Raw genomic sequence first — 24,746 nt, forward strand, 5'->3', positions numbered from 1 at the left:
GAAAGTTGTACAACAAACACGAGAAACTATTTATCTAAATTTCGTGCTATGGACACAAATAAATTGATCAAATTTTTTGTGACTATAACACGACTTGCCGTGACATCAGTCTGTATCAAATGTTGTTTCTTGTAACCGTGTTGTAATGTGTACACAGTATTATTTTTTTTGTACAGACACTTTCTCATAAGTGCTGCTCTCTGTCATGACTAATGATTCAACAAGCGTACAACAATAGAAACAGAAGACATATGACACCAAATCACCTGTGGCCATTTTTCATCGTCACATGACCGCATTACCATTGCCTTCATTCTAAGAACGCAAATACATGTGGATCAGTTTCAGCTTCAGTTAAATATACACAGATAATTATGCTGTTGTAATTAATAAACCAAAGCACATATAAAAGGTTTTCATACTTTAACACATAACACAGATAACACACATTGTTGGAACCACAATGCAGCATGCAGATTTTGGCTAAATAAAGTTTGTTCATCTCCATAATCATGTTCTGAAATATGTGCTGTTAGCATATTTGCTATACTACATGCATACGTATCTAGGAATTACTACATTTGCTAAAGTATGCACTATAGCCTAATTGTATATGCTTATACTGTAAATAAAAACTTTACATTTTTAAGTTTAATCAACTTGAAATTACAATTAATTTCAACTTTCTTGACTGGTGAGGAGTTGTCATGAATGATAAAAATAAAATTGAAATAACTTAAACTTAATTTTTATAATTTAACTCCTCTCACTCTCACAAATAAGTTGAAATGAGTTGTAAATTCAAGTTGATTAAACTTAAAAATTTTAGTGCAACAAGGATTTTTTAACAGTGTGCTAGAAGAGTTTATTGTACACATAGTATGTAATCAGAACAGACCAATTCTTACTTTAGGATTTTGCATTTCTATGCAAATATGCAGGCACGTGTAATCCAGCCGACTTTTAGGATCATTAGTAATCAACACGAGGCCGTGTCTAATGTTTAAATAATCCCTCCAAATGAAAGATTTCTGATACAGAGTGACCTTACCCAGCTTGTTAAGAAACAACAGAAAATTAAGAAAAGCAGCTTTAGGCATTCGTTGACTTTAATATAATTTTACAGCAGGAAAATTAATTAAAAGATCCAAAGAAGCAGAAAGACTTCTAATAACAAGCTTAGCGCAAAACTTCTCCTGCAGGGGAAAAAGTAGAGTTACACTTTTTTTTTAATTATTTGAATTTAAATTTATTCTGAGACTGTTTTTGGTTAATTTTTGATGAAATAGTGTCATCTAAGATCTTAAGTTGGATAATCAAATTGAAAAAATTAGGATAATATGTATGGTTTTATGTCAGCCTATATTACTCCACAAATGTGTATATATGCTTTAACAGACCACTAGATGGCAGTGTTTCTTAGGACAAGTCAGCTTGTCTCTATGCATTTATTCATTCATTTATTTCTGTTTGATCAATACAATGCATAATGCAGAAAGTCAAACGAATGATTACCAATCTGGATTTTGAATAGGAATAGGTTTGACAGGTCTGTCCATGCTAGCTAAGTGGATTTTATCATGCAAATAGTTTTTATAATGTCTATAAAATCAGGATTATTCAGCAAGCAAATGAGCTACAAAGTAATTAAATTGGCTCAAGATGAGATGAGATAAGAAACTCATCACATATAGTTTTTGCCTTAAGGTTTAAGTCTAAATAAGTTTTTTATAAATAACTTTGACAAACAAAATAGCAGCGTATTATAAAATAATGAATTATAGCATTATAAAATAAATCAGTTGATAAAATATATTCTGAAAGTTAATTTATGTTTGTATATATTTTATTTTAAAGTGACTTCTGATCTGCAAAACATATGGGTGAATAAATAATAAATAACATCGACACCAAAGTCATTATTTTAACAAATGCTTATATTTTTATTTATATTAAAATTTGCTATAAAAGGCCATAACAATGAAATATTTTCTGTAAAATCTTTGTGGATAATTGAATTGTATAGCCACTTTAGATGATTCGAATCTTTGTACGGAATTTAATCTAAATTTAAGCTTATTAATTTAGGCACTTCAGTCGAATTAATTCCTTGTACAGAATTGAATTGTATAGCCACTTTAGATTAATTGAATCTTTGTACGGAATTAAATCTAAATTTAATCGTATTTCTTTAAACACTTAAGTCGAATGAATTCTTTGTATGGAATTGAAGTGTATAGCCATGTTAGATGAATCGAATTTTTGTATGGAATTGAATTGTATAGCCACTTTAGACGAATTGAATCTTTGTACAAAATTGAATTTAAATTTTATTCTTTTTCTTAGTCGAATGAATTCTTTGTACGGATTTAAATTGTATAGCCACGTTAGATGAATCGATTCTTTGTACAGAATTGAACTGTATAGCCACTTTAGATGAATCGAATCTTTGTACGGAATTGAATTGTATAGCCACTTTAGACGAATTGAATCTTTGTACAAAATCGAATTTAAATTTTATTCTCTTTCTTAGTCGAATGAATTCTTTGTACGGATTTAAATTGTATAGCCACGTTAGATGAATCGATTCTTTGTACAGAATTGAACTGTATAGCCACTTTAGATGAATCGACTCTTTGTACAGAATTGAATTGTATAGCCACTTTAGATTTATTGAATCTTTGTACGGAATTGAATCTAAATTTAATCGTATTTCTTTAAGCACTTTAGTCAAATGAATTCTTTGTACGGAATTGAAGTGTATAGCCATGTTAGATGAATCGTATCTTTGTATGGAATTGAATTGTATAGACACTTTAGATGAGTCGAATCTTTGTACGAAATTGAATTTTATAGCCACTTTAGTTTAATTGAATCTTTGTACGGAATTGAATCTAAATGTAATCGTATTTCTTTAAGCACTTTGGTCGAATGAATTCTTTGTACAGAATTGAAGTGTATAGCCATGTTAGATGAATCAAATCTTTGTATGGAATTGAATTGTATAGACACTTTAGACGAATCGAATCTTTGTACAAAATTGAATCTAAATTTAATCGTATTTCTTTAAGCACTTTAGTCTAATTAATTCTTTGTACAGAATTGAAGTGTATAGCCATGTTAGATGAATCAAATCTTTGTATGGAATTGAATTGTATAGACACTTTTGACGAATCGAATCTTTGTACAAAATTTAATCTAAATGTAATCGTATTTCTTAGTTGAATTAATTATTTGTATGGAATTGAATTGTATAGCCACGTTAGATTAATCGATTCTTTGTACAGAATTGAACTGTATAGCCACTTTAGATGAATCGAATCTTTGTACAAAATTGAATCTAAATTTAATCGTATTTCTTAAGCACTTTTAGTCGAATGAATTCTTTGTACGGAATTGAATTGTATAGCCACTTTAGACGAATCGAATCTTTGTAGAAAATTGAATCTAAATGTAATCGTATTTCTTAGTCGAATGAATTCTTTGTACGGAATTGAATGTGTAGCCACTTTAGATGAATCAAATCTTTGTACGGAATTGAATCTAAATTTAATCTTATTTCTTTAAGTACTTTAGTCGAATTAATTCTTTGAATTGTATAGCCACTTTAGATGAATCGAATCTTTGTACGGATTGAATAGCCACTTTAGACGAATCGAATCTTTGTACGGAATTGAATCTAAATTGAATCGAATTTCTTTAAGCATTTTAGTCGACTCAAATCTTTGCACCCTATCAAGTCTTTTTCTTCAGTAAAATCTCCATCACTCAGTTCACCATAAGATTACTCGTGTCAGATTATGTGTTGAGATAATACCAGACGAGTCTTAAGATTCATCTAAACGAATCGACAGTGGCTGAACAGAAACAAATGCGCTAGATGTCCTCGGTGTATGGCTGTGCATTGTTGTTTTGTTAACCCTCATTTGTCTGCTGTAATTGGATAGGATGGTGCTATCTCCTTTGGTCCCCCCCTCTTTCTCTCTCTCTTTCTCTCTCTCTCTCTCTCTCTCTCTCTCTCTCTCTCTCTCAGTCTCTCTGACATCGGCATTTTCTCATACAGTAAGCGCCAGGCACTGACAATGTGGACATCAGCAGGGAATATATAGTGTCTATCATCTACTTACGCATCGTGTTACCAGCGCATTCAACTTCATTATTACCAGGTAAGAAGCTATTCTTTATTAACATCTATGTGTTTTCGTCCCCTCGTATCTGTCGGTTTTTCTAATGCGTCCGATCCAGTCAGAAGTAAGAGCTGACACGCGCTGATATCCCGCAGGAAACCGCTGCAGTTGTTATGGCAATAAACGCGTTTCGCGTCGCGTGCGGGTCCGTTTCAGCACAGCACACATTTTTATAACTTTACCAACTAATCTAGAACCGAACTGTCAAGTTTACATCTTAATGGAGGGTTTATGACGTGTAAGTGACATTTAACATCAATACAGAAACAACATTACCTTCTTAGCGGTGCGCATATTATGATGAGGATTAGATTTGTTCACTGTGTACTTGGATTCTTGGTTAGTTCTAGTTAAGCCAATGCAAAGTAAGCCAAACCTAAGCAGTGATTTAGTGTTTTTAAAAGACTTTAAAATCAAAGTAAAGGTGCAAGAGTACAATAGCCTTTTTTTTGGAGAATACGATTTGTTCACTGTATTTGGTTAGTTCTAGTTAAGCCAATGCAAAGTAAGCCAAACCTTAGCAGTGATTTAGTGTTTCAGACTTTTTTTGTTTAGGGTTCTCGAGTTGTTACAAGTTATTGATGTATATGAAGCAGCCTACATACTAGGTTCCTGTTTTGGTTATTTAAAGCACGAAAAACTAGTTGAATTAGGTAATGACAGAACATTAGATAATAAAACCCTTTATATTTTGAACAGGACCATTTATTTATGTGAAGCAGGTCAGCAGTTTACATTCAGTGTACTGTACAGGTGGCCGGATGGGTTGATGTCTCTTCCTGGACATCTGATTTGATTTTGGATCCTGTAATTAATTAGTTTGACCAAGACACAAACCCTCACATTGGAGCAATACTCATTTGCATGGGTCAGTGACTGAATGACTGAGCATCATTGTAATTAATTAAATAATCTTGGGTGTTATCTATCTATCTATCTATCTATCTATCTATCTATCTATCTATCTATCTATCTATCTATCTATCTATCTATCTATCTATCTATCTATCTATCTATCTATCTATTTATTCAGTGCGTCATGGGTGTTGCTTGTGTTCATTGTGTCATGTAAATGTGCATCATGCGTGATTTCAAAACACTAATTTAACACTAAACTCATGAGATTACACATGAGATTAAGCGAGTATCTTCCAAACGTGAGCGTCTCTTTTATCATACAAACCCCTTCGAAGCTTTTACAGCAGGCTTGTATTTTGACATGACGCATAATGCACATAGGTTCATATGATGCGCTGAACACACATTTTGACATGACAATCCACACACGTTGTTTTGTCATGATTATGAAGTTTGGCTGACGGTTAATTGTCTACTAAATTGTGGCTATTAGTTGCCTGTTTTAGGACTTTGACGATTATGACAATTAATTGCCTGTTATAGGATTTTGATGTTTAATTCTCAAAGATTTTTTTGTTTGTTCATGAAATTTAAATTCAATCTTCTGCAAGGTTTACCTGGCAGTAAATATTAATATAAATATTTAAAATTATTTATTTAATGACTATATTTCAAAACCTGAAAATTCTTTATAAGAAATAAACAGAATAAAATTATTAAAAAGAACTGAAAATAAAAATGCTATCAAAATAAACTGACTATAGCAGAACAGGCCTTAAATAGTAGTCATATTAGTACTGAACCACATGTCTGTAGTGGCTGTAAAAAAAATCAATTCCTTACAGATCCTTAAGAATAGCATCCTTCACTTCCCTAAATTTGGAATTGCTGTTTTGGAAATGTATGTTTTACTTGGCAATTCATACTGCTTATCAAAGTTTTTCAGCATTTCTTTAAATGCTGTTTTGCGTTACACTGTCAGTCAAGGAGCGCTATTAGATACTGTCTCGTTTATACAGGCGCTGCAGCTCCCCCTTGTGTTTTTTAGAGAGATATGCAATCATTGCGGTGATCTGAAATCATTATAATCATAAATGATTGTCTAATAATTGTGACAGTCCTAACCATTTGTACATATAGATCTGTTAAACTTTGTAAAATATTTGATCATAGTCGCTTCCATCCATATATTCATTCATTTGATGAGTTATTTAGTTTGTTCTCAGTTTTAAACCCAAAGCTTTATGGCACCAGCATAACTTATTTAGGATGAAAACCCTCATTGTGCTCATGACATTTTCTCTGCTAAACTGTTTGGCATGTGACTAGCTAATTCTTGTTGCCTGAATCACTGAATAGAGATCTTTGTTGTCGCTGTTTTGACTGTCTGTACAAACCTTTGAAGTTAACTTTGGATATTAATAGTAGTGTGTACCGGGACGTGTTGGCTCTGGCGTGTTTAAGAACGTTACCCTGATGTGCCCCTTCAAAATGAGTACATTTAATTCTGACTTTAAAGTATCATCGTGTCTTTATTAAAGTACTGTTTGATATTTCGTTTTTTAACTCAAGTTTATGTGTGTTTAGAAAATGTAGGTTGCTTTGTAATTGTTGCCATTAAGATTTTGACAGATCTGCAGCAAAGCACATTAGCTTTGGTTCTTTGATTAAGTCCCCTGTCAGCTCAAGACCCCTCAAACCGATATTTCCTCAAAACATGTTTATAGAAAAACAAATTGCCTCTCTCTGGTTGAGGAAATGAGAAGAGATGGAAAAGTGATGAATGACATGGAAAAGAAAAACGACGTTTTAATATTCACAACAGAGCCAAAGCTAAACAAAAATGAAGTTTGCAATGTTTAAGCGACACACACAATACACAATGGCATTATGGCCCCCTGCTCCATCGCATACAGGCGATTAACAGCAGTTTAATCTGCACGAGGCCGTATCCCCCTCTACACTATTTTTAGCCCCACAAAACAACACAGCTCCCCCCAACCACCCAAAAAACACTGCCTCGCTGCAGGCATCTGTGAGGAATCCAGCATTTAAGATAAGAGCACGAGCTCACTCGGAGGATGCTAAGTTTATCCTTGTGACACGCAGGTGATTCTTGCTAATATTTCCCTTGTTTCTGCTGTTTATTTGCTACAGCTGAGCTTGAGGCACAGGGTCCTTTCGGGTATACGGAGAGAGTGCATGGATTCTGCTTGAGAAAAGACTGGAGTTGATATCGATTGTTTGCTTGTACAGTGGCATCAGTAAATGTGGCCCCGGGCCTGGAACATGACCTCTAGCTATCAAAACTATTAGTGGACTGAGAGGGACTCTCTTTTTTTATATGAGATTTATAAGACCTTTAATTTTTCTGATGTGAAATAATATTGGTATGATTTACTCACCATGTCTTTTCGTGTTATTTCCTGGGAGATTTATTTTGATCAAGCTTTGTCTTTCAATGTCACTTTACAATGACAACATCTGACAAAATGCCATGCAAGTACCACGGAAGTACAACCAAGCATCTTGAACCTTTTGACTTTGTATTTACAGTTAAACAAAAAATATATACCTTGCCCCCATTCACAAATAAAATTAGCTTCTGTTTTAGCACTTAATGTTTATCTAATCAAAACTTAGGTTCCTGTTTTTGTTTCTCTGCTAATCTAGCATCTATTCAGCAAATAAATTACTTCATAGCAATGGAAGCACTCAGAAAAACAATCGGCATGGATTTTTGCGGATACCAGTTTTTCCACCAATGAACTATCTCTGCCGATTATTTGGCAAAACCGATTAATCGGTCTACCTTTAGTGCTCAACTATGTACCGTAGGGTGGTCCTTATAATGGGTAATTTTTTTTTTTTAAATGTTCAACTCTCACCCCCTAAATGTGTTAGGATATCAATAAAAACACACTGTGACTTTGTATTTAAAGTTAACAATATATAACAATATGATTAATAATATGAAACTAGGGGTGTAACAATACATCGATATGGATCGATACATTAATTTTATTTCTAACAATTCGATACTTCGATGCCAAACTTAAACAATCAATTTGAGGTACTTTTATTTTGACACTCTCCACGTCTACATTCCTTGACATAACGTCCATCTAGGCATTTCCGCCAAAGTGCGCATTTTTGTTTATTTTTATCTGCTAGCGTCAGCAAGTGAATGCTAGCAACAAAAATGGTTGTAGCAGTGAAAACGCAGCAAAAGAGACAGAAAACGAGTGTGTGTTTAGCACTGCTGGTGACACTGTTCATGCAAAACATAGTTATATATTTTGGTTGCATTTGTAAGTAAAATCGTAATCACATCGAGAAGCTTTTATTGTAACGGCAAAAATCACATCTCTGGCGCAGAAAATCGATATTGTGTATCGCATCGTAATGAGCTGTTCAATTTACACCCCTATATGAAACATTGTGTACAATTTTTGAGAAATGTCATTTTGACGTTATTTGACATCTGAACCCACATAAATATACTACTTTTAAAGTAACTTGCAATTGTATGCCTCAAACTGAGATGGCGATATAGAGGCAAATGATACCGATAACAGCTTTAAGTCATATTTATTATTAAATAATTTAATGAGTAATAGGGATGTTCCGATCGATCGGCCGCAGATCGGTATCGGCCGATAACGTCATTAAATGACTCGATCGGTCCTCGCTAAATTTGCCGATCTCCTAAACCGATCTTTCTGTTTACTTTTGTCAACATAGGGCTCCTGAATGCGGCTTATCGGTATCGGCCTGCAAAAATCCTGATCGGAGCATCCCTAATGAGTAATATAATAATAAAATAACAATATATATTTAATTAATATAATAAGTTTAAACGTTTTGAAACTTAATAGATGTGCTCACTAGAGGTCGACCAATACTGGATTTTATCGATACTGATAACTAAGTTGGTCCCTGCCTTGCCGATAACCGATGAATCGACCGATTGTTTTTAAAACTTTAATTAAATTAATAAGTATAGAACTAAATACGTCTGTGAAATACTCACTTACATAAATGTCTATAATATGTTTAGTCTTGTACTTTATTTGCTTCTGTTTTAGCACTCAAGTTCCTGTTGTTGTTTCTCTGCTAATGTAGCATCTATTCAGGAAATAAATTACTTCATAATGATATGAAGCAACGGAAGCACTCAGAAAAACTATCAGCATGGATTTTTTGCCGATAGACGATTGTTCCACCAATGAACTGTCAGTGCCGATTAATTAACAAAACCGATTAATCGGTCCACCTCTAGTGCTCAACTATGTACTGTTATGTGTAAGGTTTTCTTCTACTTATCATATGGTTTTGGAGAGTACGTAAACAACACAATATTCTTGTTTTGGTGAACTGTTCCTTCAAGTTCAGAGCTTATTGACAGATTGATAGTGTAATAATGGCTTAAGGCCTGTCATGTGAGGTAAACAAATTACATCCATTGACTGCTCAGAAAGAAAGAAAGAAAATGTCTTTTGAGAATGTGTAAGGTGCTGAGACAACTATTCCACCAGACTTTGCTCCTATAGTGATTCTCTAAAGCTATATCTGTCACACATCACACAAGCATGTTTTTCCTGTCTGGTCCATTTATGGCTAGCATGTGCACTGTAGTTTATTTTTGACCGATGACATTTTCCTGATTTAAAGAATTTTTCGTTTTGATGGCCCATTGGGATCTCTTTTTCTCGTGAAGTATGAATTTATTTTAGAGCAAATATTTTGGCCAAATATTTTGATAACATATTATAAATATATACTGTAATATAACTATTGTATTGAAAATACTATCTGAATGTACAATATTTATATATATTTTAATTTTTTATATTTTTCTTTAGGTATGCAACATCAAGTTGATGCTTTAGTATTCTTTTAGACTCACATACTGATTAATTTTAGTGGTATGCATGGTATAAAATTTTGTAAAAATCTACTGTAGATTGCCAGTGTTTGCAAGTAACTTAATGTAGATTTAAATTAGAGGGAGACGGATTAATCGGCACCGATAGTTCTTTGCTGGAACAATCGGCTGTCTGCAAAAAATCCATGCCAGTATTTTTTCTGAGTGTGTCCATTGCTTCATATCATTATGAAGGAATTAATTTGCTGACTAGATGCTCCATTAGCAGAGAAACAAAAACAGAAACCTAAGTTTGCCGTCAAGGCTTACAGGACGCTAATATTAGTAGTAGCTCAAACAAAAATACACACAGATAAATCCAACCTAAATCTTTAATGTCATGATTATTACAATCAATTTGCATTAGTTTATATCCAGTTGGTTACAGCTGTCGGCTACATTAACATATCCAACTAATCAAAATCTGATTTCAGTTTTTTTTATCATCCCTACAATAAATCTTTTGTTATTCTGATTGGATAATCATTAAAAGTTTAAACAGAAGCAAAAAAAGTACAAGACTACACATGTAATATACATTTATGTCATTTCAATTTTACCAGTTGAGTATTTCACAGATGTATGATTGCTTTAAAATGTAGAAACAGCAACGGTTAGCTTTGGCTTTAACCCGCTAATTCTTCTACTTTGAAAACAACACTGTTTCTTCGTTTCTCCGAAAGGAAGCAAGAACATATACATTTTTGAATGCAAACTCTGAGCACATATCGTCTCACTGTTTTGCCATCTTCTATTATCAGCCAGCATCAAACGAAACGCCAAGGTTGTTGCTTTTGTCTAGAGACTGTATCTAAACTTAGAAGCGCTTCTCCGTTGCACGTTGTTTGACACTCATCTCTGCTTCAGTCGAAAATCTGCTCCCATCAATGTCACAGCACCCCCCCTCCCTCCCACTGTCAATGTTGCACTCCAACTTTTTTGAAACATTTCTTTGGAAGAAAGGCGCTGCAATTTAGAGCGCAGAGAAATTTCGAGGCGCATATTATTTTTTCAATTCTCATTGCTTTCAAAGCCAGCTGGCTGGGTTGCAATCAAAAAGCGAACTGATTTTCGAGATTTCGAGCGACGGGTTTGACCCATTGCAAAACGAGGGAACGCATTGTCATCTGAATAAAAATAAAAAAGATGCATGGATTTGACTTGATATTGACTGTTAGTGAGGATGTTGTATGTTTACAGGCTTACTCTGTGTATAATTTTCAACAGAACAGTCCATTCATCGAGACAGAATACAGATATTGTTTCCTGCGTTCTAGTGAGGGAACGAGCGCAATGCAGCCCACGGTTACGAACAATCGTCCCCTTATTTTTCTGCTTTCGGAGAGATTGAGGTCATTGTTAATTGAAACACAGACGCATGTTAATTAGTATGAGAAATGTTTCCCTGAATCCCCCTAACTAACAACGTCCTTCAATTAATTTTTAGGTTCCTCTCAGTGCTGCAAGCTTGGGAAAAATACATAAAAGAAACAGTGGCCCATAAATTCAGTTATTATTTACCTTCACGTCATTCCAACCCCTCAGGAATTTCTTCTATTTATAAAACACAACCGGAAATATTTTTAAACTATAAAAGGTGCAATTATATCTAATCTAAGCCTGAATATAATACGAGTTCTTGATGCTGTCTAATCTAATTTCTCAGTTTTCGAAAGGTTTCGGCAGCTTTGTCAACATAACAACTGGCGGACGACCTAATGAAGAAGTGTGAAGCAAATTGTTTGGTTGAAGTGCTGTGAAATTGCCATCCATTTGAAAGTTAGCCAAGGAGAAATAAAATCGTATACACAATAAAGCTTTATTAGAGGAGCCCGGTGAGCTTTTTAAGTAATTAACTGATTTCAGATGGAAACAATTTCCTGACGACATCTTTAAATGTCTGCCATGGTGATTTTTGGGATGTAATCAATCCGACATGTGTATCAAACACCTGTTTTTCCCAAACAGAATGGCTGCCACCTTCCATTTTAATCAGTAACAGTGTGGCGTAGCTAAATATTCGTATAAAATCAAAACCCCGAGCACGGATCTGCCCCGGCTCCGTAGAGAGATTCCCCTGAAGCGATATTTATGAGATGCAATATCCACCTCCCACTTTCTCAAATGATGCTCTTTCCGGAAAGGCACGCATGTACCTGAGTGTTGCGGGCTCTTTGCCATGGCAAGCTGCTTACAGTTCCATTTTCCCAAGTAGTACTTAAAGAAAGAGTGGGACGGGACCTCTGGACTTTATTGGTTAAGAGTCTTGATGAAGGGAAATAGAAGACAGGGGAAATGGGAGTGCTCATTTCAAGCACTCTGTATTCTCGCAGGGACGGCTAAACGCATAGGGGAACGGTTGAAATCCACCATCAGATTTGGAGGTTATAGGTTAATGACTTACTCAGGAATAGGATAGGAGGATGAATGCTTTTTGGCTGTCCGGCTAAGTGAAACTTGGGCGAGCGTTTACTGTAGCAGGAAATGAATGATAGAGTTCTGGCTGAACTACCTGGACGTTAAAGTACATGAGATCAATATTGAGCCGATTTGTGTTTTAACAATGTTCATAATTTACAGTGAGCTTTAAGCTAACAGTTAGCGTAAGAGAGATGGTCAGTATGTACTGCTTACTGTATAAATCAGAAATTTGATCAGTTTTAGGAGTTAAGGAGGTCTGACTGTAGCATTACAATGCAATTTTACATGAAACTACCAGCTGTCTGGTGACTAACACGAGTAAAGATATAAATAGACTATCTATTTTTCTACAGTTATGATTCATCCATAGCTGTACAGCAATCCCATTTCTTTTGTTCACCAAGTAATCTGTTACCTAACTGCACTATCGGCATATTACCGCTTCAATTACTAGCCTTTTAATTTTTATTAAAATATATTTTTGTCATCATTATATATGCAAACTGCAGTATAAAGCCACAAGAAGTTCATTAAAAATGTCTTGTAGATATGTACAGTATGCTCTTTTCTTTATCTATGGTGTTTTTATTTGTATGCTGTTTGTTGTATTTAATGCCTGCCATTTTGATTATTTGGAGGCCACGCCCTCTCTCCTTTGCACACTGATGCACAGAGATCAGAATGTTTTCGATTGGTCTGTTTTCTGATCAATCTGTTTGTACTCGAATGCTGCGTTCACACCAGCCGCGGTAGATGCGTCAAGCGCGAGTGATTTCAATGTTAAGTCAATGTAAAGACTCGTTGACGCGCGCGTTAAAAATCTGAACTTTGGCAGAAAAACGCACCGCGTTAACCAATCAGGAGCTTGCTCTAGTAGTGACGTGATTACAGGAAGCGAGCAGAGTCGCAGAAGCCCCTCCCATGACGCGAATTTCCGATGTATCAATGACTAGACTGAAGCGAGTACACTCAAAATTTTTAACCGTCCAACTATGCGCGGTAGACGCGAATTTGATGTCTCATACGCGTCTGGTGTGAACCCACAGTAAGGATATCACAAAGTCTGGTGTGATTTATCAGGAAACCTATTTTAGTGATATCTGTCAGGAAGGAGGGACATTTTGTGTGTGATATTCCAAAATACATTATATATATTATTTACAGCATTACAGAATTTGATGTCACCTTTCATACAATCGATTTCAAGATACAGACAGTAAGTGCCAGGTGGAATTACATTGAGACAGAATTATGGGCGAGAGAAACTTTCTGATGTCTTTTGAGTTCCTTTTGCTTATCTGGTTTGCGGCAAGGTAATGGGTTCGACTGCAAGACTCTTTAGATAAAAGCGTCTGCCATTTTTGTAAAGATCTAGGTCAAATTGTATGTCTCATCTGCATCACGCCATCCCATCCTTTATAAGATCAACTTCTCCAAAAAACACCCCCTGATTCAATATACCCGCCCTCGAGCATGACCGCACAATTATGTCAAGCAATGCTTTGGCGTAAACAAGTGGCTGAATAGTTCACTCGGTCGATGAGAAGATAACAGAAGCGCTAGAGTGCTTTATTATTTAAAACCCATCATATGTTCACTCAGTGACCCAGGCTGAAACCATACTTGGCTTGCATGAGGTGGATTTGTTCTTGCGATCCAATGGCAAGACCTCAGCTAGTCTTCAATCGACATGCACATTATGTTTGTAGACATTTTTGTAATGGACCAGACCAATCTTACATCATCATCATCATCTATCTTGTGTACTAATCAGTGTGCTCCAGCCGATATCAATAAATCTCAGTTTTTTTTTGCCCCATGAGTAGGGTGGGGCATTATTCGAGATGAGGTCGAGCTAATATGGTAAACAAAGGAAGGGGTGAGGGGAAGTTTTCATTGATTGTACTTTTAGGTTGGTGGTAAATCAAATTAAGCAACTGTCTGCAGGATCTATAGCACAAATTTCCAAAAATATATATTTCCTATATAAACTAAGGCCTAGTCCTGGTTTAAGGTAATCCCTGTCTGGGAAACCACCCCGTAGTGTTTTAATATGATAGTCTTCAAAAAATTGTCATGGTAATACTTGTGGTACTGTTGCTCATACTTAAATATTATATTTCAGCATTTAACTTGCAATGCACCATATGGGTTACAGCCAAGAATGATGCCTCAAATTTTGTGGTATGTTGCGGAGAGTTGTGCTATTGCTTTAGACTGTCAGACTTATGAGTTTGACCCTAGGGGATTTTAAAAATCTTATAGACTTACATTGAAGAAGGATCTTGTCTTGGGACCAATATATTATGACTTGGGGGCAGTTTTGATGTTGGCCACCTTAAATGCCCTGGGAACCAGAATATCCCGGCATTGTGGTGGAAAAGCAGAAATCTTGTTAATTTTACATGATGTCTAACAGTTCATCTTCATGTGTATAGCCAGGCAATAATACCCACAGATAAGTAAGAAAAATGCATCCTTGTTTTCGCAATAACAATAGTGAAGGATCCACCATAATAGAAGCTCACATGTCACGAGGAATGCTCCTAAGGCGGCGCACGAAGGGGGGGTCGCTATGCCGTGTAGGCGCATGCATGCACGTCTTTATCCTCGAGCGCGTCAGAATGATTCATGCGATGACAGAGCAGCCACTGTGCCGGCCTCGCCATCTCTTCCTCCTCACAAGTGGCTGCTTTGTGCCTCTGTCAGCCCCGGCACAGGGCCGTACAGAGAGAGCCGGACACAACTAGCAGGCTCATTCAGCCGGAGATGCTCACTCTCTCTAGATTTGTCCAGTTTGTGATGGAGAAGGGGGCGGAGCTATAGAGGAGTTAGCAACAGGGAGTCTTGCCAAGTCGGCGGGTAGCATCCATTCCCATCTTGAATTTAATATCCTAATGCGTTCTTGGAATCGCAGATCTAATAAGAGAGAAAGATTGAGAGGGTGGGTGGGGAAGAAATGGGGAAGAAAGGAGGGCGGGCCTTTTCGATAATGAAAGCTGGGCAGAAATCTCCCAGAGAGGGGGTTGTGGGTAAGGAGGGGTGAAGGCCTACCATAAATTACCAAGTCAGGAGTGACACACACGTTTCCAAAAGCTCTCGGAAACGCCAATATCTGGACTTATTGTAGTGCAAAGACCCGGCTCTTGCAGGCCAAAGCAGAAAAACGGCTTTGCTTGGTAAAAAAATCTGAAGATTGATGCACTGCTGACTGTGAACCCTCAATCTGGCCAGTCAGAAAACCTTTGTTGCATTCTTTGTTGAGTTCAGCACCCATTTCAACACATTTCTGATTAAAAATAAAAACTGATATGGTCATGGATTCGATCCCAGGGAAGACACATACTGATAAAATGTATACCTTGAATGCACCGTAAAAAGCATTTCCCAAATGCATAAATGTAAAACTACCTATTTGGTAAACCATAGCAGTAGCTTCTGACGCCTACTAGGTGTCACCTGTCAAAATGAAAGGAGCATATGAATAGCATTGACAATAAGATCAGAAATGTGTTTTAAGAAGTAAACACAGTCAATTTAGACTCCATGTTGACTTTAACTGAAACATAACCAAGAACTATTACGCCATCTGACCTATAAAAGAGCAACCTTTGGGCAATAAAAATGTATTTACTGCACTCTCCGTTCTCCCCCCTTCTCTGTTTATCTCTCGCCCTCTCTCTTACAGGATCGCCTCCTTGTTTTCTGGAGAATATACATGTCTGCGCTGGTAATTACTGCACGGATCAGTCTGTTATCTAGTGCAGTGGATGTAGTGTCAGTATGAATTAGGGATGAGACAGCCCTGCAGCTGACGGCTGCGTTCAGTTTGAAGATATAATCATCCACCAGCAAGCCTCAGTCCCCACCCACTCTTTACTCCAAAACAACAAGTTAATCGCTATTATTAGTCTACTAGGTTCATCCAAAGTAAATCGATTATATTGGCCTAGTTTTTGAGTCGCAGTTTATAAACTAGATGGTTTAGCATCTCCCCTGCACACTGCGTCACTGTGTCACGGCTTACGGTTTTAACAGCAGGCCTCTGGTAGTTGCCGAATCAAGGCCGTACCCTGAGAACCCTGTTCTGTGAAATCATTTCATTTCCGTTCTCGGAATAGAGAAATAAATCTCACCAGATGAACACTAGGAGTGCTCCAAGTGTGCGAATTCTGTCCTTATTTATGTCATGTTCACTTCGTCTCGGGTTTGTCATTCTCTTTGTACAAGCAAACCAACATTTTGATATTTGAGGTTAAAAAACATATAATGTCTGCGACACACAACCCAACAAGCAAAAACAAAAGAATTGTTTGCAGTTGGGTAGTATAGCGTTTTTTTTTTAAATTTAGGGATGCACTGAATGTTTGGCAACCGAAATTATTCAGCCGAAAATAGCAAAGAAGTGAACAGGTGTAAAAAGAACCTATAATGACTCCTGGAATGTTAAATAATATGAAATAAATATAGTAAAAAGGACATTCTAAAATTGTGACTTAAATATTTTCAAAATAATTAGGAAAAAAAATTGTTCGGTATTCGGAGTTCTTCATTTTATTCAGCTTCGGCCAAGACTTTTCCTTTTGGTGCATCCCTAAAACATTTTAATCAACATTTTAACGTGTTTAATAAACACATCAAAAAAGCCATGTAATCCAAGCTATGTGCACTTCACGCATTTTGAATTATAAAAAAAATTTGAGGAAAGTTAGTAGCCATGTTTCCATCACCATGATTTTATGTGCATTTTAACTCATTCCCCGCCAGCATTTTTTTGTGATTTTCACAAAAGTCTCACAAAATGCCTTCCAGGAAAACTTTATTTTAAAAATATATAAACAGAAATATATCAAATGAAAGAACAGATCCTCTGCTTTCAAACAAACAAACAAAACGGGGGAAAAACGTTTCATCATATCTATATTTTTTTCTCTGCTTATAAACTCTTAAATATGGGTATTTAAAAAAAAAAATTAAGAAGGAATTTTGTTTGAGATCAGATTATCAAAACATACACAGAGTGTAGAATTAATAAATAATGTTTTAATCGCGGTATTACAGAAACAAAAAAAAATCAGGCAAATGTTTTCTCTTATTTGACGAGATAACTCGTCAATGGCGGGGAAATTGTTGAAGTATCGCATCTTAAACTAGTGATGGAAACACCAAAATTCGAATAAAAATCCTTTAATTCTCAAAAAAGTTTTTTACGCTCTTTGAGTTGGTTTTTGATTTAAATGCAAAAAAGAGTTAATGCGAATAATGGGAGAAGGAAACGCATTTGCCAAAATAATTCTGACATAGCGAACATTAAACCCACAGGACTGACCGTCTACGTGTTTCCGATGTTGTTGCCTTTCCCAGATATGGGGCTTGACGTCGTCACAATGCCCTTGCTGCTAGGGCCTGCATCAAAATTGTTGCATTCCTTCTTCTGTGCACAGCATTCAATTCAATTACAAGCTGCACTGCTAATAAATTAATAAGTTGCCCCATCGTAACTACATGCAGTCCTGTCTCTATTTTTCATAGCGTGCTTTGTTTTATTTACTGTTGGTTACTAAGTTACCAATACCACCATCATTTGCTCAAACAACTTTATGGAAACGCACCTAATTCGCGTCCCAAATTTTGTTTCTTTTGTTGTTTTTTTGTGTGTGCAAATTTTGGAAAGATTCACTTCACGTTTGATTGGAAACCCAGCTAGTGAGACGACAATACTTAGATTATACAAATTATTTTGGATATTAAGCTTTAAAACAGTTTAATTAAATGGCAAATATTGTTAAGCATGCGCAATTTACCATTGCTATCAGATGTTTTACTTGAGTAAATTGATTATGAATTTTATTTTATCTTTGTAAATAGAAGTATTTGGGCAGTATTTTGCATCAGCATCTGTTTTACTTGAAGTAGTTGTGCAATGTAGAAATGTAAATAAAACTATACAGCACAGTGGCATCAATGAACAATATAAATCTGGGTAAAAGAGGTTCACAAATGCATTTATTTTATACACTTTTCACTCCAGTGCATGTGTTTGTGTTCCTCTGCGGCATGCGGCATTCTTCAACTCGGCACTGAGCTGCTTATCATTCCAGAGGCTGGTTACCTCTCCCCGGCTTTGATCAAACCCCATTTCTTGACACCCCTCCGCTCCACCTTCACTCGGCTTGTCGCAAAACAGCCTGAAGCCCCGTTACCTCCACATCTACCCCAGGAATCAGTCCTAATAGAATGTCATTGGGTGTCGAAGTGGGTGAGAAGTTTCGAGCTCTTAGGTCGTCTAACCACCAATCCCTTGCACTAAGCCATTTGTTGGTACCGTGACGGTAGCAACCACTAACTGTTGCTAAAAGTGGCCTCCTTTTCCTAGGACTGGCTAATCTCACTTTGTTTCACAAAGCTAGCACCTAAATAGCTACTTTGGCTGTGCCAAGAGTCACCCAAGCCTCAGCCAAAAGAATTAAGGGACGGTGATCTAAAGTTGTGGATAAATCAACAAAGCCGTGCAACCCGATAAACATATTAATGCCCTTGAATGGGGGTTTAATCATTCAACGTTTTTGTTTGTGACTGAGGATTTTTTATTTTCTTCTTTCTGTCAGCTAAGTGCTTAAAATATTTAACACCGCTTGTGCTATTTTTGGCTGGAAGTTCATTCCACACCAGCGTGTCTCTGTGTATGCGTTCCTATTATTTTTCCTCAATCCAGCCATACAACGTCTGCTGAATTTTAGTAAGAGGCATTTTATCAAGATACAAGATGATGGAGAGAGCGGAGCAGGGGAGCATAAGCATAAAACTATAGCATACACTGTAAAAATGCTGGGTTGTTTAAACCTACGGTTGGAAGAAATCTAGACAAACACAATCACTGCTTTACATTAATCTAGACCATGTTTATATTATATATATATATATTTGACCCAATTATGCGTTGAAACAATGCATTGCTAATTATTTAATCTACTCTTAGTCTCAAGTGCATTTAAAATATTAAACAACCAAGAATATCGTGTTTGCATCCATCTTTGCATTAGCATTTTTTTTAATTTGGCAGTATTTCCATCCATTTTATCAATCTTGTGTGTTCCCTGGGCATCGAACCCATGACCTTTTGCACTGCTAATGCAATGCTCTACCAACTGAGCTACATAAGCCTACGTGTTAATTATCTTCACAATTCTGTGTCGCTTTTCTCATCTCTCCCACCATTTCTCATCTTTTGCAATCCAACACTCCCCCCCTTCACTGCCGTGCATCTGTCCATCAGAATGACAGGCAGATGGGATGTGACCTGAAATAAAAAATCAGCATGGAAATCTGCTGCTGTCATGGATAGAAATATTCAGAGACGCATCTCGTGCAGAAACAGCTGATCTAGAATCAGGTTCTGTTCGTAATGCGCTTAGCCTCTTTGCCCTGACCAGTCAAAACCCACCCTTGGGCAGTTTGTCTACTACGGATTCATTTCCCATTGGGCAAAAACTTGGATCTGTTGTCGAGGTGCAGGTCGTCCACATGATGTTGATGTGAAGTCCCGAGAAACTGTCACACTTTGAAGAACTGTCTTAAATTTTGACATATATCATAAAGTGCTTGACTATTGATCGAATGTTTAAAGCTTTGATTCTCAATGTCAATGTTTAATGTTAAGAGCTTTTGTGCCCAATGTATCTTAATATTTGAAACCCTTCAGAGGCTGCTTGAACTAGCATGGCCATACTGTCTATCTGGGTGATCCTCACGAAAACTTGGTTTTAAAAATGTCAAGCATGAAAATGTAAAAATTGCTTAAATTTACTTTTTTCCCCACCAGACATTGAAAAACAAAGTCTGGAGTAAACGGGAACATTAATTTCAAAACTTTTACTTATCATTTAACACTTTTTGTAACATAATTTAAAAAAATTAGTCCTAAAAAATCTCATTACCGCAACAGTCAGAAAACATCAACACTGACATATTTTCAAAATGACATGACAAACCTGAAAGAACATAATTTGGAGATTCTGCACATGCATTTAAAATCAAAGTATTATGCTTCTATTAATTAAATTAACATTTAATAAGCATCTGTTGCGGTAATGATAATCAAAATGTCGTGTAAGCATTCTGACAAGACAATATTTCAAATTAACTGTAAAAAAATGATCTTACCTGGTAGCCATCTTGAAGTAACTGGTCCATGTGCTTGGTCACTCAAAATCAAACTTTATTAAAATTCTGTATGTGTGCTTAAACTGTTCTCAAAAAGTGTTGCGGAGGATGAGAACATCAGGCATGGACACATCATTTTCCTAATTTTTCTTCATTATTATTATACATGAATATTCAGTAAATATTTTTCTGTCATCTAAAGTAGTCTAGCAAAACATCCATTTATTTTTTTTTCTTAATATTATTGTTTTAATTTGATTAAATTACAACATAACGCATGTTCAAACACAGCCGGACACATTGCGGTAATGAGAATTTCAGCAGAACATGAGATAAAATTTACAATTATAAATTCTTATGTTGAAATCACACATTGTGCAAGGTAGAACACAGTATTGTGTTAATTCTGATGCTTTTTAATGTTACTATATTACACATTTTAAAGCTAAAATCATCAGTGCCGTGGTGTTTCAATGGTTTTGTGAGAATCACACATCTACACATATCTACATAGAAAAACATAAATAGATCTGCTTTCGAAGCCAACATTTGATGAAAACTGAATCTGGTTGTTTTAGCCGAGATCATTGATGTTCTGAAATGATCGTAGTTATGCATCTCAACCCAAATGTTCAGTTTATTGCTAGACTCCCAGTTCCTCCAAACCAATATCCCCAGTTGTACGTTCCCTGAAGCGTGACCACAAAACATGCCGTCGCAGATTAGATTCAAAGGTCACATGTCGCGGTAATTGTGCCGTTTATGGCGAGATGAGACCAGCCTGAGCAATGGTTTTCAATATCCCCCAAGACACGTCACTTGTACCCGAAGAGCAACATGTTGGATTTGCTTTTGTCCGGTGTATAAGTGGCTTCAAATGAGGTTTTTCCACACATGACCAACACAAAGACCTTGTTGTAACTGTGGGATGTTTTCTCATTAGAAAACTGTCTGCTTTCAGCGAGTTGTTTGACTTCGGCGGTAACTGCAAGACGTTCTACATTTTGGATTACGGCCATGATAGATTATACAGCCATCGGTCTGGACATTTTGGATTACATGGCGCTTCATGTCCCGGTTTATGAAAACAACAGCAAATACGAGACCATCGATTACTCTTGTGTTCGTAAGGTAATTAGGAAGACTTAGATTTGAGCTCAATGTCACAGCCTAGGATGGCAGATCACGAGGTAATCACGCATATATACAGATTATTTTTATATTCCTTTTTTTTGGCCGGCGCTCCGTGTTACCAATTTAGGTGCCCATTTTAGAGAGCTGGCATTCACTGAAGCATTCCGGGCAAGGTACTCGCCCGCATTTAACTACTGGTTTAGGCTTTTTATCTGCGTGGCTTCTCGCCAACATAAATGAGTAGGTGTTACAATGCCCAGTTATGCCTTCGCTCGGGGGTGAATTCATCATGATGTGTGAATTTGTTTTTAACAGGAAGTGTTCAAAGAAAAGTGGCCATAAGATGATTCAACTTTATATATATTTAACATGCGGAAATGGGTGAATAATATGACAACATGTCCAGGTCACATTTCAGGGCAGAAATCAAAATATTTTTTTAATTGTATTAATTTACTTTACATTATTATACTAAATTATTATACGCAATTTCTTTAATCTCAATGTATGCAATTTAACATCACAAATATCCTTACTTAATTAATTAACCCTGTACAACAACCTATAAAGTGCTTTATGATTGTAATAAAAAAAAATCATTGTTGAAGGGTCATTACTGGAATGGAAAAACAATCTGAAGAGCCCTAAAATGGACTTTAAAAAAATACTAATTCCTTTCTTATAATATAATATGTCTTACCCATAGAAGCGGTTCTAACTTCACAAACAACAAATGAAAACAATGAAATAAAGATGTTTTTGGTCCTCTGGTAACACATTCAGAACAGAGAGATCTTGACATCCAAGACATTACCTGCACCTGCATTTTTAATTTCCACCCCGGTCACTCCACAGGGCCCCGGTTCCTTTACCAGAGATCAGTCAAAGCCAGATGGAGACGTCTGTCCTCCTATTCATATATTACTCTTTCTCTTCCCTATCCCTCTATGTCACAAAGCAAAGTACTTCACTAAAGACATCTCCTGCCACCGCTCACCCATCACAGGGTTTCAAGCGCTCCAGATGTAAAAATAGCATGATGCAATCTGCCGATTGGCAATGTAATAAAAAAAATGATTTGTTAGCATCTCAGTCTTAAGTTTAATGGCTGGAGCGCTTCGCGGGAGCCAGAAGACACAGGCTCGCTGATGTAATTTAATTAAGAATAGCTTGGCTCGAATTACGGCCAATTTAGGCGCAAGGACGAAATGTACATAACCAGAAAATGTTATAAGGACACATTACGGATGTTTACTGATCTGCTCGGAGATCAGATGACGATCTCAAGGGAAAGCGGGAAGTGAGAATGGAAAACTGCTGTCTAAATGTCTTATTTTTAATGGTGTTTATCAAGGCAATGTCACTTTTGTTCATATTTGGCCTTATGGGTTTTAACAAACCCATATTCCTAGGCACCAAATTAAGGCACACATCTCTTTTGAACTTGAGACCAAAACAAAACAAATGTGGCTTTTTGAGGGCTACTCAGAGCTATAAGTGATCAGACTTAGGTTTTTTGTCAATACCCATACTTGCATTGAAGAAACCATATTTTATATGGGTGTAACAATACATTCATATGGTTGATGCATCAACATCATTGCATTGATGCCACATAAATATCAGTATGAGGTACCTTTATTTTGACACTCATAATGTCTTATGGTAATATTTATAGATCGGAATATAATAGGGAATGGGGTATTTTGTCTGGAGCCCTTTTGCGGACAACTAGCAACTACTTTGAACACCCTAGTGGTAGGGATGTGCATGTATGTCATTTTTTTTCATTTCTATTAATCCATAGGTCTGAACGAGTACTCGATTAATTGGGGGGCGGGGTGTATGCGTCATGGTGAAAATAAAATATTTTTATAAAAAAAAACTCAAATAAAACTTAATTTTGAAGAAACTATGACAGAAAAATTACCAAACCAGACCACGTCTTTCTCATTTCGGCCGTGTGGTGTGAAGAGCGTCCGCGCTATTCTATGAGATGCACTTGACGGCCTTTTTTGCAGTGAATTATTATTTTTTTTGAATGACCTAGTTAAGGCGGTAGGGTTTCCCAGCTTAGGCGGGCCGCCCAAACTGAAAAGTGCTGTGAGAAACCCTGGTGATGAAGTGAAACTAAAGGGTTAAGAAACGCAAACTGAAGCGATTTCTGTATGGCGCACTCTACATAATATTAAGCCTTATATACAACATAAATGTATTATACAACATGCATCTATTTGCACAAAATGCAAGACTTAAACTAAGTTATGTACTGGACAGAAAGTTTAACTCCCGTTGTGGATTTGCACCATAACAGCGCGCTTTAACACACGTCCAGTATAAATAATAAACCCACACGGTCATCGTTTTCGTGATCGATCGTCAATGCCACATTCGAGTACTCGGTCAATCGATTACTCGTGCCCATCCCTACCTAGTGCCTTCAATATCAATACCCTTCAGCCACCCAGAACACCCTGACATTGCCTTTGCAATCACACAAAATGCTAGCAAATCTCTGCGTCCGAAACCGCCTACTTTCATACTATATAGTAGGCGAAAAGATCAAGTAGGCGAGGTGAGTAGTATGTTCGAAAGTAATAGTATTTGAAAAACAGTAGGTGAAAAGTACCCGGATGACTTACTACCTCCGGCAAGATCCTGAAGTGATTATTCGATGGACACTTTACTATTCCTTGAGCCCTCAGGAGAGAAGTTATCCAGTAAAGAAGAATAAGCGTTTTTTTATTAAAAAAGGTCTGAAAACAGTAATGCACTATTCAAATGCAAATACATATATTAAACCGTTTAAATTAAATTAAATTAAATTGCGCTTGTTTAACGCCATTCTAGTTAACGACTAACTTGTTGTTATGACGACGTATATGTCACGTGATGTATCAGCATGGCGTATGTAGTACGTCCAAATTCATTCAACTTTCCCGGACGAGCCCCCATTTTGTTACAACCAGCTCAAAACCACAACAAAAATCAAACCAGAAATGTATAATGAAGAATATTTTTTATTACATAATTCTAGGGGTTTACAAATAGCACAT

General features: G+C 36.5%; 1 protein-coding gene across 3 annotated transcripts in view; it reads left to right on the plus strand.

Annotated features, from left to right (window-relative positions):
* The first annotated feature begins 3,776 nt into the window (after positions 1 to 3,776).
* The window catches only part of LOC141363076 (poly(rC)-binding protein 4-like), a 99,601-nt gene continuing 78,631 nt past the window's right edge, over positions 3,777 to 24,746 (plus strand). The window contains exon 1 of one of the 3 annotated variants that reach the window (XM_073865577.1): positions 3,777 to 4,166. The gene's annotated coding sequence lies outside the window, so the exon portion shown is untranslated. The remainder of the gene's footprint in view (positions 4,167 to 24,746) is intronic. The other 2 variants (XM_073865576.1, XM_073865575.1) reach the window with 2 other exon arrangements.

The sequence above is a fragment of the Misgurnus anguillicaudatus genome, unplaced genomic scaffold (genome assembly GCF_027580225.2).
Source record: "Misgurnus anguillicaudatus unplaced genomic scaffold, ASM2758022v2 HiC_scaffold_32, whole genome shotgun sequence".
Taxonomy (NCBI): domain Eukaryota; kingdom Metazoa; phylum Chordata; class Actinopteri; order Cypriniformes; family Cobitidae; genus Misgurnus; species Misgurnus anguillicaudatus.